The 18,069-nt window shown below is 42.7% G+C and overlaps 1 long non-coding RNA gene across 1 annotated transcript; it reads right to left on the bottom strand.

Annotated features, from left to right (window-relative positions):
- Positions 1-1,379: 1,379 nt before the first annotated feature.
- LOC115098615 lies at positions 1,380-9,591 on the bottom strand. Its single transcript, XR_003858559.1, has 3 exons — positions 9,498-9,591; positions 2,133-2,214; positions 1,380-1,709 (listed from the first exon to the last, which is right to left on the bottom strand). It is a non-coding gene; the product is annotated as an uncharacterized LOC115098615 (long non-coding RNA).
- Positions 9,592-18,069: the final 8,478 nt, after the last annotated feature.

The following is an 18,069-nucleotide window of genomic DNA, read 5'->3' as shown; positions in this document are numbered from 1 at the left end:
AATTGTCCAAACAGGCCAGATTGCCTAAGTATAAAGGAATCGTGCACAGCTACCGGGTACCTGGCGATCATAGTGAGGATACGCATTCAAGCGTCACAGGCCACTTGCACATTGAAGGAGCTTTCTGTTGCGGTAAACCTCCTCCTTGCCATGGGGTGGGATGATGACTACGTGAGTGCAGTCAATAACTCCCTCAACATTTGGAAATTTGATAATGGCATAAAAAACTCTCTTGAAGTCCAGCAAGTCCTGCCTTTCACAAGGGAATCTTATGAAATGACTACTGTGGCTACGTACAACTGATATGACCTGGCCCAGACAGCAGGAAAAAGACGTCTGGGATATTCCCCTGATGACCCCAACTGTTGTTTGGAATGAGCCAGATGCCATAAAAAAAAAAATGCAGGGTGCACAATAGCTTGATGAGGCCTGGTATAGCATGGGACCTTTCTGTGACAGGATCCAGATCTCCTCTAAGTTCTTGATACAGTTCCATGAAGGCTTGAGAGTTCAGGCAATACCTCATAACCAAGTGGTCCTCTGACATCCCCAGCAATGTGGTGCAGGGATGAAAGATGCACTCCCTGTACTGCCTGCATGCCCACCTGCGTGGCAAGCTTTGCCATTGACCAGGGTACTGCACTGGCAAGGCTTGCACTTCTGACTCTGGTGTGGGTACTTGCCTAAGAGGTGTTTGAACCTTTCTTGTCTGTAGTAGTAGTAATGGTAGTAGTAGTAGTAGTAGTAGTTGTTGTTGTTGAGCAGCCTGAAGCAGTCAGTATCCCACTACTAGTGCACTTCCCCCTATCATTGTAGCTTCAGAAAACAGAGCAGGGAACAAAAGGTGTTTTTATTGGCGCACTAGTGCTAAGTTGGTGTGTCTAAGAGAATGCCTCTTTTTATCATGTGAAATATTATACATGATCCGTGAAAAAGGCCATTGTCACACAATATAAACTTTTTTTCCATCCTACCACAAATCTACAAAGTGTTGTTATATCTCACATTAAATCCACTGTTATTATGCAATATTTTTCTGCAAAATGCAGTAGACGCCTCTCATTTGCGTACATTCCTGGTTTTGCATACTCATTATTTTATTTAAATACTAACTCATCATGTGATAAATATCACGCTTCTATCACATATTAGGCCCCAATTTTCGTATATTGAGACCCTAATACAGATTGATGAATGACCCTATATGTATTTTACTATATTAGAGATAAGAAATCAGCATGAAACAGTAGAAAAAATGAAGTATTTAACTCATTGGTTTGTTTAGAGGTAATGACCTATTTATTACCTACTGTACCACTGGAAATCTCTGCGTCTACAATTGCCTTTTCAATGCTAAGGTAACCTGCATTCTCCTGAGATATCTCACTGTCTGCAGCTCAATACAAGGGAAAAGAGAAAAAACTGCTTCCTCTCCTTATCACTAGGAGTTTGCAGAGAAAATGTTTTAATTTAATTTCTGTAGTCATACAACAAAATGATGCCAGCCAGCACCATTTTTGAACCAGGAACCAGTGGGGCAGGAGCTGCAGGGGATTGTTTCTGTCCTTTTTCTACTTTCTAGGCCCCAGGAAGGCGGTAGGAGACCTCTGGAAGGGAGATGGCTTATGAGGAAGGCCCAGGGATGTGTTTTAATTTTACTGTCTTGATGGCTCTCAGAGTTTTGTTTTGTTGAATTTCTGAAACAAAAGCTAATAAAAAAGAAAGAAATTCAGAAGTTTATTTTTTTATTTCATTTTTAAAACTAAACAAAATGAAAAATGCAACATATTACTCGTGTTTCTTTTCTTTTTTTTTTAAACAAATGCATATCCTGACTTACTACTACCTCACTTCTCTACCACTGAATTCTCCGGAATTCTTGTGGGATTTCTACAGTGTTCTGCACAGTCTATTCTGGCAAACTCCTAAGGCGTCTTCTCATGAATATATAATAACTGTTATTTACAATGTTTAATAAGCAAACTTAGGGGACCCTTCCTCAAATATTTGTGTAACTTCAGTAGTTTTTAATATTATGAGATACTAAGCAACATGGATGCCTTCTAGTAGAGTAAATGAACCCTTTTCCCTTTAGAAGGGAATCCATTAATTTAGCCATCACTTGTACTTACCTGTCTCTTCCCTATTTCCATATTTATGAAGAGGAACAGCATTTACCCTTCTCCAGTCCTTTGCAACCACATCGGCCTCCTCCTAAGAGTGATTGAACAAAATTGTCAGCAGAGCTGTCAGAACCCTTCTGAGCTCCCTTAATAACCTGGCCTGTATCTTACCCCCTCCTCTGTGCTTTGTCCATTTTCAGCTTTGCTAGTTCCATGCAAACCCTCTCCTGAACATGGTCCTAGAATCCCTTCACTGCTTTTACTTTGTTCCTCTGCACCCAGTTCTATCTCATTTTTCTCAGTCTTACAATCCCTGAGCACCATGGCTTTATCTCATGTCAGAGGACTGAAGCTCTAGTCATTGCTCACTGCATGGTATTTCAGCATACTGTTTCTGAATTTATCTTTACAGTGTTGGAGAAAGAGCGGTGTTCACGTGGAGGTAATAATAATTTGTCACTGATTAGAAAGGAGAAATCCTGGATATATGTTCTCAATATTGTTCAGGCAATTGGTTTGAATAAGGAAGTAGACTGAATTGCATGTTGATTTGTTAGGTTTTGAAATGCAAGGGGGTTATGTTCTTGCCCATTGGTTGTAATGTAACTGATTGGCCATTGGTAGAGCAGGGAGGTCTCTTTCTATATCTGACTGAGTGGATGGAAGGGACTTTAAATAGTGACGTGCTTCTAGTATTTGATGTTGAGCTATCTGCCATTTTTTGAAGCTCTCTGTGAAGCTGTTTGTGACATATGTTATAAGTATGTATAGCCTTTTCCTGATGTTTGTTTTTGTAGTTTGAGTGAATTTCTCGCTAAAATTTTACTTTATCTTCTAGGTAACTTGAGTCCCTGAGGCAGGTGTTTTCATACTGAAGCAGAGGCTTATGTCGGGTTGGGCTTTTTCACTGAGCATAGCTAATAGAACCATTGGATTGCGGTGGACAGATTTTTTGAGATAGCTTTCAGATAGCTATTATCCCATTTATAGTATGGGTAACATTTTATGAACCAGCAAATGAATAAATATATGATGTTGATTTCTGACACCATTTGCAGCCCATTGCATGGCAAGAGATGGTAGATTGTACTATAAGAATACGCCTAGAATTCAATGTGGATGTTCTGAAAATAAGACTTTTTGCCCTTGAGGACTGAACTTGGCCACTCTTGTTTTATGGGGCCTAGCACCTAGAACAACATTTCTAAGGAGTTACAAACCCTCATAGACTTTCTGGCTTGACTTAAGTTGTGAAAGGCCTGGTTATTTGTGCCTGCTTTAACTGAAGGTTTAAATTGCATGAAAATCAATCTCATGCATATTCTGTTTTTCAGAGTAGATTAAATGTAGGTACTTCTTTATCCCTAGAGGACTTACAATTGAAGGTTGTAGCTGAGGCAATGACGATAAATTCACTTATCCAAGGTCACAAGGAATGCAGTGGGATTTGAACCTTTGTGTCCTGGCTCATAGAACACTGCTCTAATCAGTAGGCTAATCCTCCATGTGGGGATTCTGCAAACCAGTTCTATTTATGGTTCTTGAGGACTAGAGTTGGCCACCCCTGCCCTAGTATCTCCTCTTTCATAGAAACATATATAGAAATGACAGCAGAAAAGAACCAGAAGGTCCATCCAGTTTGCCCAGCAAGCTTATGATAGTATCTACTGCGTTGTGCAGGTTACCCCCATGCTTATCAATTTCCCAGACCGTAAACATCAGAGCTCTCGGTTACTGTTTGAATCCAATTCCTCGTTACACCTTGCCATTGAAGCAGAGAGCAATGTTGGAGTTGCATCAAAGTATTAGGCTTATTGGTGAAGGGTAGTAACTAACCACCGCATCAACAAGTTACCCTCAAGTCAGGGCTTTCATTAGTTACTGTTTGAATCCAATTCCCCTTCCCCCCCATTGAAGCAGAGAGCCATGATGGCGTTGCACTAACAGTATGAAGACTTATTGGGTCGTAACCGCTGCACCAGCAAGTTATCCCCATGCATTCTTTTCTTCATTTCCATCCTCTAGTTTTTAAGGATCCAAAGTGTTTATTCCATGCCCCTTTGAATTCTTTCACTGTTTTCGTCTTCACCACCACCTCTGGAAGGGCATGCCAGGCATCCACCACCTTCTCCGTGAAGAAATATTTCTTGACATTGGTTCTGAGTTGTCCTCCCTGGAGTTTCATTTTGTGATCCTAGTTCTACTGATTTCTTTCCAACAAAAAAAGGTTTGCTGAATGTGCATTTGGATTAACAGTTTTAAGAAGTATTTTAATGTTAATTTATATTGTGATGCTGTTGTCTATGTATCCATTATTTTAATTCAAATTTTGATTGGTTATTTTAGAACACATGTTACATTTTTAATTTGTGTTTTGTGCTTGCCTGGAGCCTTGATTGATAATGATTTATAAATAAACAAATAAGCTTTTATACTAGAACAAGCCTTCAACAAATGTTCCCCTTATATATCTCTTAAATTTCTGGTTCTCATTTATTAAGGGTTTGTACCAATTTTGCTCTGTTGCAAAAATTGCACTAGATTGATCAATGAAAAACATCTTAATATTTTTCAGTGTGGAAAATAGTGGCACCAAATGTTAATAAAATGATCCATTCTGAACGATTAGATTCTTATGCATTTTTCTCTGTTGGGCACCTAAAGGCCTAATTTAAACATAGCAAAACTGACTTCAAATCCCAAGCTGCACAACTAGTGAGGTTTATCAATCAGTAAAATGTTGATCTGTTTAAAAGATTTGTTTATAGATGACTATTAAGTGCACATTGGGGGTACACAAGGAGATATGCACAAGTTTGCATCATCTGATCAAGTCTTTCATGGCACATAAATGCATATTTAACTCTTTGTTTGCTACATCATTTCCTCAAGGCAAGACTATGGAAATTTTGAAATAAATGGCAAAGACAATTGCAGCATGTTGAGTAATCTATTCCATAAAATAGTATGAATAAGCATGTTATACAACCTGCAGGCTGCTGCTAGTACCTACTGATTGCAGTAAAAATACAGTATAATTTTCCTTTGAACCATATATTTATTCATCTCATTAACATATTATAAAGAATCATTAATGTAAAGTCAAATTGCCTGTAAATGACTTAAAGAATATGTTAATGATCTTGCTATCAATGAATAATTATAAAGCAGGTGCTCTTGAGATATGATCATTCAACTGTCAGCAAACAGCTTGCAGTGTCTTCAGCATAGTTGATAATGATGTGATAGAAGCTACTTAAAAACACACAATAGCAGTTCAGTTAAATCTCCATATAAAACCATTGATTTGCTACTACTATAGCACTTCTTTATATACATAGCTCTGTACAAAAATATACAAGAGTCCAATCTCAATAGAGTTTGCAATCTATTCAAGACAAATATATCAGGCAAAAGAGACTTTGGATATTTCATTTATTAAGAAAATGGTACAAAAACAAGGTTTAAGATTTAAAAAAGCCTTGAGCAATGTACAAGGTTGGATTTTTTTTTTTTTTGTATCTTTTTCCTCTGTTTGTCTTCAATGAAGCATCATAAATAGCACATGGTTTTCCTTTCACTATGAGTATTCACTCATGATGCCTTCCATAGCCTTCTAGTAGACACTTGTGGTTGAAGGCACAGGATGACTTTCAGGATTTACTTCCTACGGGATCAATTCACTCTTGAAAGTTTGAGCCTTCACTTTGTGTGTGTGTCTGTGGTGGAGGTGAGGATAGGGAGGGACAATATTCAGCATATATTTCTGTCTATGTTCAGCAATTAGAAAAGCAAACACAGGGGTTTCAAATTTCCTATGCTTTGAATGCCTCCAAGTAGTTGGCTGGCTAGAATTTAGCTAGATAACCTGGAGGTGCTCAGTGAGCATTGTGGGAGTGGTATTACTTATCCGGCTAAGTACCTGATTCACCAAGGGTTTTTCCCATAGACACAAAATTGGAGAACATCTTAAATTTATCTGGCCCTAAGTCAACTATATAAATGCTATTTGGAATTATCCAGCTAAGATAGCAGAATAACTTTAGACCTATCTGAAAGCAGGCTTGAAGTTAGCTGGATAAACTTATCCAGCTAACTTTGATAGCCAGGTATATTCTATGAAGTGTCTGCACCACTGAATATCCAGTATAAGTAAGTCAGATAAACTTATCTGGCTTAACATAACCAGATATGTAATGGCTGAATATTAACCTTGGGTTTTATATGAATATCCCTGAGGCCTCTATCCCATGTAGAATTACTTCTGCTCAAATCAGGAGGAAATCCACAATGTATTTTTTTTTCCAACATAGTTCCCATGTTTTCCTATGGGAGGCAAATAATATTTTGATTTTAATTTCCTTCCATGGAAATCGTGGGATCTGGTTCATGCTATTTTCTTTCCTTTTACTCTGTTTCCATTAGAATGGAATTGAATAAAAATGTGACTTGTCTTGCTTTTCCTAAGTGATGCAATAGAGAAATCAGAACTACAAATCCCTATGTGTGATGGGAGTAACACCAGGCCTATTTTAGAATGGTCAGTGTCTAATCCCACCGAATGGTGGCACCAGAGAGTACATGCACCTTGTATTCCTGTGAGGAACACCAAGAAAAAAGACAATCTAAAATAAAATTCAACATTAACTGGTTAATGCACTTATAACTCAAAAATGAAATACAGTGCACAGGAGAAAATCAAATGTTCAGTGTAAAACATAATCTGAGGGGGACTGGGGATGAGCAGAGTACAATATTTAGTGTCAAGTGTCGGGCGAAAGTGTCCATCGAGCCAACAGACACAGCAAAATAGTGCTCTGCTCGAAGGTGGGAGCACAGCAATGCCCGAAGCAGGACTTCTCAGTCCATGGGTACCTCCCCATCCAGTTGTTGCCTCCTGATCTTGTAGATGGCCATTTTTGCAAACACCAGGATGAGGTTGATGAGGAGGTCCCTTGCTCTATGAGCTGGGGTCCACGACATGGTGAGTCCAAACATAAGCATGTGGGGAGAGAAATTAAGCCAGAACTGCAGAAGCAAATTTTTAAGGAAAATAAAAAGGTCTCCAGTCTGGCACAAAAGAAATATGTTTGAAAGACGGATTCTAGTATCCCACAAAAGAGACAGGATGATGAGAATCAATGAAACAGGCAAAATCTCACCTGTGCTGAGAGCACCATGTAAATTTTTCCAGCTCAGGTCCCTGGTGGGCCTAAGTATATACTGGGAATAGAAGGATGCCCATCAGGGCTTCTTGCCCTCAGATGACAGAAGAACATCCTTCCAGATGATGTCTGGGTAGGATATGAGGGCAAGGAAGTGCATGGTGTGCAGCATGAATGAGTACATCTTGTGACTTGGCAAGGTGCAGAAATGTGCCAGGATAAAGACAGACAACCTGGATGAGAAGCTAAGAACACCTGCAGAAACCCTTTCTCCTGGAGCAGACGATGGGAACTCAAGGGGTTGCAAGACCCATGAAATGGGCTAGGGTCTCTGGGGTCACCCACTCATGTCTATCATAGTCCAGGAGATCCCAGGTCTTTGTGATCCTGGCCAGCATTAGCCAATGATGAACCATGGGGGACTCAAAGCATGTTCACACTCAGGCGTGGGTTGAAGAGCAGAGGCTTGGCTGGGAAACTCCACGCTCATGGCCACCGGGGGCCCACCAGCCAGTCGGATTTTCAGGATATCCACAATGAATATGCATGAGAGAAAATTTGCATGCACTGCCTCCATAACATGCAAATTTTCTCTCATGCATATTCATTGTGGATATCCTGAAAATCCGACTGGCTGGTGGGCCCCCAGGACAGGGTTGGGGACCACTAGTCTATAGGACAGGACGTAGCATATAGTCCTGTGCCTGCATCCCAGGGGTATCACAGTGATGGGAGAGCGAACCTCCCCCAGTGTACACAGGTGAACCATTGTTACTGCCTCAGGAATATAGGGTGGCACGTTTGATAGTACCACCTTGGTTCCGGGGATCTCCAAAGGCTCAACTGGTACGAAGATCCCCTCCACCACGATTCCTTTTATGTTGTATGTGTGGTGGCCAGCGTATGGAGGAAAAATACTATTTTATGTATATCCTGCCAGCTGCCACAATGGCTGCAGGAGTCACCACATTAGCCAGTGCCATTTATTTATTTTATTTATTTAGCATTTTTCTATACAGACCTTCATGGTTAAATACCATATCAGATCGGTTTACATCGAACAGGGGTAGATAACTGAAATGGAAGGAACAACTTTTTTATAATCAAAGAGACAAAAGAAACAAAAGTTACATTTAACAAGGACCGTAAACTTGGAAGCTTAGGCAGCTGGAAGAAAAAGGCCCGAAGAGGGTATTAAATTAAATTAAATACAAGAGTCATAACGGAATCTGGTCTAGTGTTAGTCGATAGTTGCCCCTCCCATTGCTGGACACATTACCCCTTGCCTCCGGGTTAGCCCGTGGAAAGGGTAGGTGACATATTGTATTGAGTACGGGGCTCTATTGCCTGATCCTGGCTGTTGTGCTCATCCTACATTCCCTCCCGGCAGAGCCACCCGCCGCTGCCCCTGACACCATCACCGCATAGGATCTTGTTTACAGCAGAAATGGAAGCAATGACCAGGGAGGAACTTGGGCTCTGAGCTTTCTCTTTACTGTGTCCTGCTACTGCCTGAGGTGCATTATTAATTTCCACAGCAGCAAGGACACTGCTTGTCTCTCTGGCCGGCGATGCAGCCACCTCTGAGGTGGAAGGTAGTGGCAGTCAGAATGGCTACCTCAGTGGTGGAACGAGCTGAGGCAGGAACGGGGATTTCCGTGGCTGGCGTTGCAGTGCCAGCTACTAAAGGGTCCCCCCCAAAAAAGGGGTCTCTGCCCCAGCAGATAGCAGTGCTGGGACAGGAATACTGTGCCTAGCAGCAGCAGAGAGGTCATGATTTGCTGTTGCTGGCTTAGATGCTGCATTTTGAGGGGGTGCAGCAATAGGAGGTACTGGGATGCAGCTGCAGCTTTTGGGGTGCCAGCCAGCAAGTCACAGAAGTTCTTCTTAGGTATTGACTTCCAGCTGGCACCTTTTTTCCTCCCAGCTTTCTTAGAGCTGCTTCTTCCCCATTGTCCAGGCTGTTCTTTCTATTGAGGTAGAGGCAATGGGGACTGGGATTGAAGCAGCCTCTACTGAAATTAAAAGAAGAGTAACAAAGGTGACTTTCTTTTTTTTTCTAATATATATTTTTTTATTTTAATTAAATGTGTAAAAAGTGAAATGTCAGTGAAGTTTTAAATGAACAAGTGAACCTGTGCTCCAAAATTAAAAAGAGAGTGCACAGGGGAGTGAGAAGCACAAAAAAAAACCTGGAAATAAAACTTACTTAGAAAAGAAGGCTCCTTGGCTGCTCTGGGAAGGCTGACAGCAGGCGTCTGATCAGAGCTCAGCCGGGCCCTGCTGAGTGGCTGAGCCCTCCCTCCCAGAGATCCAGGAGCCTCAGTGATTAAATAAAGAAAATAAAAAGGTAAGAGCTTGCTGCTCTTTTAACTTATAAAACTAAAATAAAATCAAGAAAGGTAATTTTTGAGGGAAGGGTTGAAATTAAATAACTAAATCAAACAAAACAGCTGAAGCAGAACTCTTTCAGCTCCAATGTGAGGCTGAAGGAAAGAGCACAACAGAACTTAAAACTGTAAAGCAAATTAGAAAGGACATGTGCTTTGGAAATATCCCTGCCTGAAATAAAACTCACCCTAAAATTGAAGCCCTGTGAAACTGTCCCTGCCTAGCTAAAACTTCACCCTAAAACAAAGAAAAGTGCACGTGTGAGAGGTGAATGGGGGAAAGGAAGAGAAGCTGCTGTCTGTATACAAACAAACAAATCAAATCAAAGTCTAAATAAATGAAATAAACTCTAAATAAATGAAATAAACTCTAAATAAAAGTGAGGACTGATGCCTCAACACAAACTTAACTAAAATATGTCAAAATTATAAAGCTAAGTTATCAAAATATATGAAAATAAAGGTTTATAATCTCTGCTGCAGGAGCACAATGTGCACACACAGCCTCTCTCTAGGAGGGAAAGCCAGGAATGGATCAACCTGGCCTGAAAAGCTGGAACCAGTTGGCAATCCAAGCTCTGACAGTATTTACCTGCCTAATAAACAAGTCAACAATCACTAGCCAAGTATGTGCATCCCTCCACCTTCTCCCCCTCCCCCCACATTCACACATCATCCCTACATTCACTTCCACACACTTCCACTATTAGTACCCGAACTGTACATAGACACTTTGAGCCCTATCCAATATCATGTGAGAAAAAACATGCGTCCAACTTGAATACACGATTTGTGAACACCCACACATCCCCTCTCTTGGGTGCTCAATCTAATAGTCTAATGAGCTGGTGCGCTAAAAGGGATGCACAATGGATAATTTGCATGCATGTCCCTGGCGTGGCCATGCCATGGAGTGTCCAGGAGAAATGACTGCATGCAGGTAAGGAAAACGGATGCTCAATTTTCTGAGCATCCATTTTCCTAACCAGTACACAGCCACAGATTAGGAAAATGGACGCTTGTAAATTGAACGTCCCATTTCCTAACCTGACCTCTGTCAGGTCTTTCTTTCTTTCTTTCTTTCTTTCTTTATTTATTTTGCAGCTCTGGGCTGGCGTTAATTTTTGAGCATTAAAATGTGCGCGACAGGCACACATTTTTTTTAGATTGGGCGCACTAGCTAATAGCCTCCTCAACATTCATTTGCATGTGATGAGTGCTATTAGTTTCACGGGGAGGTGTTTGGACACGCATTTTGGACGCACTAATCCCCTTATAACATAAGGAGTTGTGGATGCGCATCCATCCATGGGTTAAACAGTGTGCTTGGCAGAGCGCTCTGTATCAGCCCCTTTATTTGTATTCACACATCATTAAACATATTCATAAGTACACACAAGATATAGAAGCTAACCAAAATAACAAAATTCATGAATCCACTCCTTGCATTGTTTTTTGGTTTACATTTGTTTCCCCTTCCTGGCAGGATTGGTGCAAGGGGACTACGCACCCTAGGCACCTTCTGCCTTGCGCCTGCCCCCTTTCATCTCACCACCCCCACCCAGTCGTGCCATCCCCATTATGGGGCATGAGCCATGTGGGGGCCGTGAGTGGCGGTGCTGCAATGGCAAAGAGGAGATTGCCGAATCTCCACTCCTCTTTGGCACCACCATTCGCAGCCCCCCCACATGGCTTGTGCCCCCTAATGGTCGGTGCCCTAGGCCCAGGCCTAGGGCACCGACCGATTTGTGCAATGTTCTCTCAACGTAGCTTGATTTTACCCAGGTAGTGAGTCCATCAAGCTAGGTTGAGAGAACACTGCACAAATCTCATCTTTGGGTGAGTGTCCTCACTCCAAGGGTCATCAAATGTTCACAAGAGAGCACTGTTCTGTTTGTACATCTCACTTTGAATGTCAGTGGCCACTCACCTCCACCTCCCCCCTTTTCTGGGGGGAGGTGGAGGTGAGTGAGGGTCATTTATCTGCTTCCAGGGAGCCCTAATGGTCGGTGCCCTAGGCCCAGGCCTAGTTCGCCTAGTGCTTCCACTGGCCCTGCTTCATGGAAAGAGGGTGAAATAGAGTGACAGTATTCCAGTGCTTTTCTGGGGGGAGGTGGAGGTGAGTGAGGGTCATTTATCTGCTTCCAGGGAGCCCCTTCCTCCTGCTCCCAGAGGTGGAGCAGCCACATGTCAAGGCACTCAGACAGATCAGCTCAAAGAAAATCCAGAAAGCAGCAAATAAAAAGCAGGAAAAATGGCAGCGCAAATATTTATACCTATGTCTCCTATTCCACAACAAACCCCAGGAAATACATTCATGTATTGTACCAGGAGACAGGTGCCCCACTCTGACCATTGGACCAGAAGCAGCCATACCAAAGGGTCTGGATCTATTTGAAAGCTTTTAACAACAAGGGAAGAATTACATAACAAGTTGGAAGAGCTTGTGGTGTGTGTGTGGAAGTTAGTAGACACGGGGTGGGTGTGCGTATCTTTCTCCCTCCCTCTCTCCCTTCCACAAGCTATATAAAAACATAGGAGATGCCATTTGAGTCTCAGACAGTGGTTAATCTATTACTACTGGTATAGTAGTAATATATCTATTACTACTGGTATAGTGAAATTGAAAGGTGGAAATGATCAATGTGTGGAGAGAGACGAAGAAATGGCAGAAATATTAAATGAATACTTCAGCTCTGTATTCACTAAAGAAGACCCTGGAGAAGGACCATTTCTACACAAGAAGCTGGAGGGTAGTGGAATAGATGAAAATCATTTTACAGTAGAAAATGTATGGGAAGAGCTAAAGAATCTGAAAGTGGACAAAGCCATGGGGCCTGATGGGATTCATCCAAGGATTCTGAGGGAGCTCAGAGATGTGCTGGCGGGTCCGCTGTGTGACCTGTTCAATAGATCCCTAGAAACGGGAGTGGTGCCGAGTGATTGGAGAAGAGCGGTGGTGGTCCCGCTTCACAAGAGTGGGAACAGAGAAGAGGCTGGTAACTACAGACCGGTTAGCCTCACTTCGGTGGTGGGAAAAGTAATGGAGTCACTGTTGAAAGAGAGAATAGTGAAATATCTACAGTCCGGAGAATTGATGGACCAGAGGCAGCATGGATTCACCAGGGGAAGATCCTGTCAGACAAATCTGATTGACTTTTTCGACTGGGTAACCAAGGAATTGGATCAAGGAAGAGCGCTAGATGTCATCTACTTGGATTTCAGCAAAGCTTTTGATACGGTTCCGCACAGGAGACTGGTGAATAAAACAAAAAGCTTGGGAGTGAGTGCCGAAGTGGTGACCTGGATTGCAAACTGGTTGACGGACAGAAGACAATGCGTGATGGTAAATGGAACTTTCTCTGAAGAGAGAGCGGTTTTAAGTGGTGTACCGCAAGGATCGGTGTTGGGACCGGTCCTGTTCAATATCTTTGTGAGCGACATTGCGGACGGGATAGAAGGTAAGGTTTGTCTTTTTGCGGACGACACTAAGATCTGCAACAGAGTGGACACGCCGGAAGGAGTGGAGAGAATGAGACGGGATTTAAGGAAGCTGGAAGAGTGGTCGAAGATATGGCAGCTGAAATTCAATGCCAAGAAGTGCAAAGTCATGCATTTGGGGAGTGGAAATCCGAATGAACTGTATTCGATGGGGGGGGAAAGGCTGATGTGCACGGAGCAGGAGAGAGACCTTGGGGTGATAGTGTCTAATGATATGAAGTCGGCGAAACATGCGACAAGGCGATTGCAAAAGCCAGAAGAATGCTGGGATGCATAGAGAGAGGAATATCGAGTAAGAAAAGGGAAGTGATAATCCCCTTGTACAGGTCCTTGGTGAGGCCTCACCTGGAGTACTGTGTTCAGTTCTGGAGACCGTATCTACAAAGAGACAAGGACAAGTTGGAGGCGGTACAGAGAAGGGCGACCAGGAAGGTGGAGGGTCTTCATCGGTTGACATACGAGGAGAGATTGAAGAATCTAAATATGTACACCCTGGAGGAAAGGAGGAGCAGGGGTGATATGATTCAAACTTTCAGATACTTGAAAAACTTTAACGATCCAAAGACAATGACAAACCTTTTCCAACAGAAAAAAATCAGCAGAACCAGAGGTCACGAGCTGAGGCTCCAAGGAGGAAGACTAAGAACCAATGTCAGGAAGAATTTCTTCACGGAGAGAGTGGTGGATGCCTGGAATGCCCTTCCGGAGGAAGTGGTGAAGTCCAAAACTGTGAAGCACTTCAAAGGGGCATGGGATAAATATTGTGGATCCATCAGGTCCAGAGGACGCATATAAAGAGCAGGTAGTAAAATACTGCACGGAGCGGCAGTAGCCACAGAGGCATTCACGGAGCGGGATGCCAGTGGCCAGTGGTAGGTGTCCACCTTCATGGAGCGGAAGGATGTAGGGCTGTCATCTCCCAATTAAATAAAAAACAAAAACAAAAAACAAAACAGGGATGGGATCCATCAGGTCTAGAGGACACATATAAAGAGCAGGTAGTAAAATACTGCACGGAGCGGCAGTAGCCACAGAGGCATTCATGGAGCGGGATGCCAGTGGCCAGTGGTAGGTGTCCATATAAAGAGCAGATAGTAAAATACTGCACAGAGCGGCAGTAGCCACAGAGGCATCACGGAGCGGGATGCCAGTGGCCAGTGGTAGGTGTCCATATAAAGAGCAGGTAGTAAAATACTGCACAGAGCGGCAGTAGCCACAGAGGCATTCACGGAGCGGGATGCCAGTGGTAGGTGTCCACCTTCACGGAGCGGAAGGATGGAGGGCTGTCATCTCCCAATTAAATAAATAATAAAAAAACCCAGGGATGGGATCCATCAGTTCTAGAGGACGCATATAAAGAGCAGGTAGTAAAACACTGCATGGAGCGGCAGTAGCCACAGAGGCATTAACGGAGCGGGATGCCAGTGGCCGGTGGTAGGTGTCCACCTTCACAGAGTAGAAGGATGAAGGGCATCCATCTCCCAATTAAAAAAAGAAAAGAAAAAAAAGAAAAAAAAAACAGGGATGGGTTCATGGGCTTATAGGTATTACCAATTATTAGGCTTTTCAATATTTGATGATAGTTAATGTGACTTTCAAGGCATTCTTCACTTTCGGTGCATGTCCGGCATGACTCCTTGCTTCAATGACAGGGGAAAAGAAAAACTGATACTTCACACATTTCCAGCATTGCCCTCTGCTTCATGGCAGAGAGCTATGCTGCCGCTTACCCAACTAATCAAACTTAATATTTCACTTGGAAGCAGCTCCAGCACTGCTCTCTACATTAATGGTGGGGGTGAAAAGGGAATTAGAACATAAGGTTACTAAGAGCCAAGAGAAACAGTTAAGTATGAGAACAAATGTGTGAAGCTTGCTGGGCAGACTGGATGGACCGGTTGGTCTTCTTCTGCCGTCATTTCTATGTTTCTATATGTTTCTATGTTACTGATTAACACTTTTAGGGGGTCATTTTTCAAACTGCTATACGGCGTTTTCACATGCAAAAAATGCCTTTAACGTATAGTGTGATGCAAATTAGAAAAAGGGGAGAGGTTTGGGGCCAACATCATGATTTGTGAAGCCCTATTGCATGGCTTTAACTACATCTTTTTCATCTGTGTAAAGCCATGTGATAGGGCTTTATTACACTGTTTTCAGCTCCTGGAGAGCCAGCCTAGTTATCAGGGAGAGAGAGTGAGAGAGAGAGAGAGAGAGAGAGAGAGAGAGAGAGAGAGAGAGAGAGAGAGAGAGAGAGAGAGAGAGAGAGAGAGAGAGAGAGAGAGAGAGAGAGAGAGAACCTAACCATAATGCCCTCATACCAGGTAGGTATTTATATCCCTATATGAGGCCTACCTAGTCACTCGAGGTGAGGTTTAGATATTAGTATAGGGGGTTAGGGGCCACTGACATTCAAAGTGAGATGTACAAACAGAACAGTGCTCTCTTGTGAACATTTGATGACCTTCAGAGTGAGGAAACTCACCCAAAGATGAGATTTGTGCAGTGTTCTCTCAACCTAGGTTGATGGACTCACTACCTGGGTAAAATCAAGCTACGTTGAGAGAACATTGCACAAATCTCATCTTTATGTGAGTTTCCTCACTCCGAAGGTCATCAAATCTTGACAAGAGAGCACTGTTCTGTTTGTACGTCTCACTTTGAATGTCAAAGTGGCCCCTAACCCCCATACTAATTCCTAAACCTCACCTCCAGTAACTAGGTAGGTCTCATATAGGGATATAAATACCTACCTGATATGAGGGCATTATGGCTTTTCTTTCCCTCTCTCTCTCTCTCTCTCTCTCTCATATGCTCTGGCACCTAATGTAAAGTGTGAAAATGTTATTGCAGTAATACCTGTGCTAAGATAGTGCACTTTGCAATAAACTGCTATTACCATAAAACATGCCCCTTTTCCTATCACAAGTGATATTTAGTGCATTTTGATAAATCCAGGCCTAAGAGAGCTACTTGACATTCACAATCTAGGTCACTTGCGAGAACCCAGCAGATTCCAATAGGAAAGTTCATATCTTATCGCTCACTCCCAGAAGTATGAAATGGAAACACCCAAGTCTATCTAGCTAATAATTGTTTATTGACCTGTTCTCTAGAAACTTGTTCATTAACATCTTTTTAAAACTCTGCTTTGACCACATTCTCTGGCAACACATTTCATAGCTTAATTGTTCATTCACTGGCCTTTATTTTTAAAATATAATTTAAATCTGCTACTAATGTTCTCTGGTCCCAGTAAATAATTATTCTCTTTTACCTTGTTCTGTACCATTCATGATCTTTTAAATTTCTCAGTCATCTCTTCTCCAAGTTGAAGAACCCTAACTTGTTAAGCCTTTCCTCATGTATCGTTTGTATTGCCTTTCTCTGTACCTTTTCTGGTACTACTACATCTTTTTTAAGACATGACAACCTGAACACTTATTGCTCAAGGTGAGGTCTAAGCATACAGAACTTCAAGGTGTTTTCCATAAGGACCCTAAGCACTTTGCATTTGTCCACATTAAATTCATCTGACATTTATGTAACAGCTTTGCACCCTTACTGTATTTTTTTTAATCTGCTGGGAAAATTTTGCATTTTTGGATTCTCCCCAGGTGTTGGCCCTTCCCCCATTTTGGGGGATTGGTCAGTGCTCCCCTATATAAAACTGGGTTGAGGATACTCAGAGTGTGGATGGAGTTAGATTACTTTTATTTATTTATTTATTTATTTATAAGATTTATATACCGATGAACGTTGGGAACATCTCATTGGTTTACATTAAAACAAAATTATAGCTAACCGAGCTTTACATAGAAATTGGAACCAAATGTAACAAGGAACAGAACAGATAATTAATAACAAGACAGCATTAGCACTTAACTTATGAAGGGGATTGAATGAAAATGGAGAAAAGTGGAGTTTTAGTGGATCTCTGTGGGCCCCACAGCTTGCAACAATGGGGTTGCTTTTTGAGTGCAGAAGTCCTGCTACAACCTTCACAGACTTAAAGGGTTCTGACTTGTGGAAGAAGAGGACTAGAGAGGATTTTTGGACTGTGAGTTGGCAATTTTTCTGAGCAGCTTCCAGTTTAGAAGGACAAGGCCTCCTGCCTGAAGGGACTGGATTTTGGTTCCTCTGCTCTGTGCCCAGCTAAAGCAGAGTTGCCCAGTGAAAGTGGGGTGAAATTCCCAGGGTAAGAACTAGGGATGTGAATCGTTTTTTGACGATTTAAAACAATCGTCAGATATATTTTAAATCATCAAAAATCGTTAAGAGTCGCGATACAATAGAAATTCCCCCGATTTATTGTGAAAAATCGTAAATCGGGGGAGGGGGGAGGGCGGGGGAAAACCAGCACACCAAAAAAACCCCTAAACCCACCCCGACCCTATAAAACAAATCCCTTACCTTCCCCCACCCTCCCGAACCCCCCCAAAACTTTTACGAGTACCTGGTGGTCCAGTGGGGGCACGGGGACCGATCTCCCGCTCTTGGTCCATCGGCGCCATTTTGGCTGCCACTCAAAAATGGCACCGATGGCCCGATAAAAAAAAACCCCACCCGACCCTTTAAAAATGACCCCTTAGCTTCCCCCACCCTCCCGAGCCCCCCAAAACATACCTGGTGGTCTAGTGGTGGTCCCGGGAGCGATCTCCCGTTCTCAGGCCGTCGGCTGCCACTCATAAAGATGGCGCCGATGGCCCTTTGCCCTTACCATATGACAGGGTATCCGTGCCATTGGCCGGCTCCTGTCACATGGTAGGAGCACTGGCTGGCTGGCGCCATCTTTAAAGATGGCCGCCGCCGTCGTAAAGATGGCCACCGCCATCTTTAAAGATGGCGCCTGCCATCCAGTGCTCCTACCATGTGACAGGAGCCGGCCAA

The sequence above is a fragment of the Rhinatrema bivittatum genome, chromosome 9 (genome assembly GCF_901001135.1).
Source record: "Rhinatrema bivittatum chromosome 9, aRhiBiv1.1, whole genome shotgun sequence".
Classification (NCBI taxonomy): domain Eukaryota; kingdom Metazoa; phylum Chordata; class Amphibia; order Gymnophiona; family Rhinatrematidae; genus Rhinatrema; species Rhinatrema bivittatum.
Note: the sequence above shows the minus strand (reverse complement) of the source record. Positions and strands in the feature narration are given on the sequence as shown.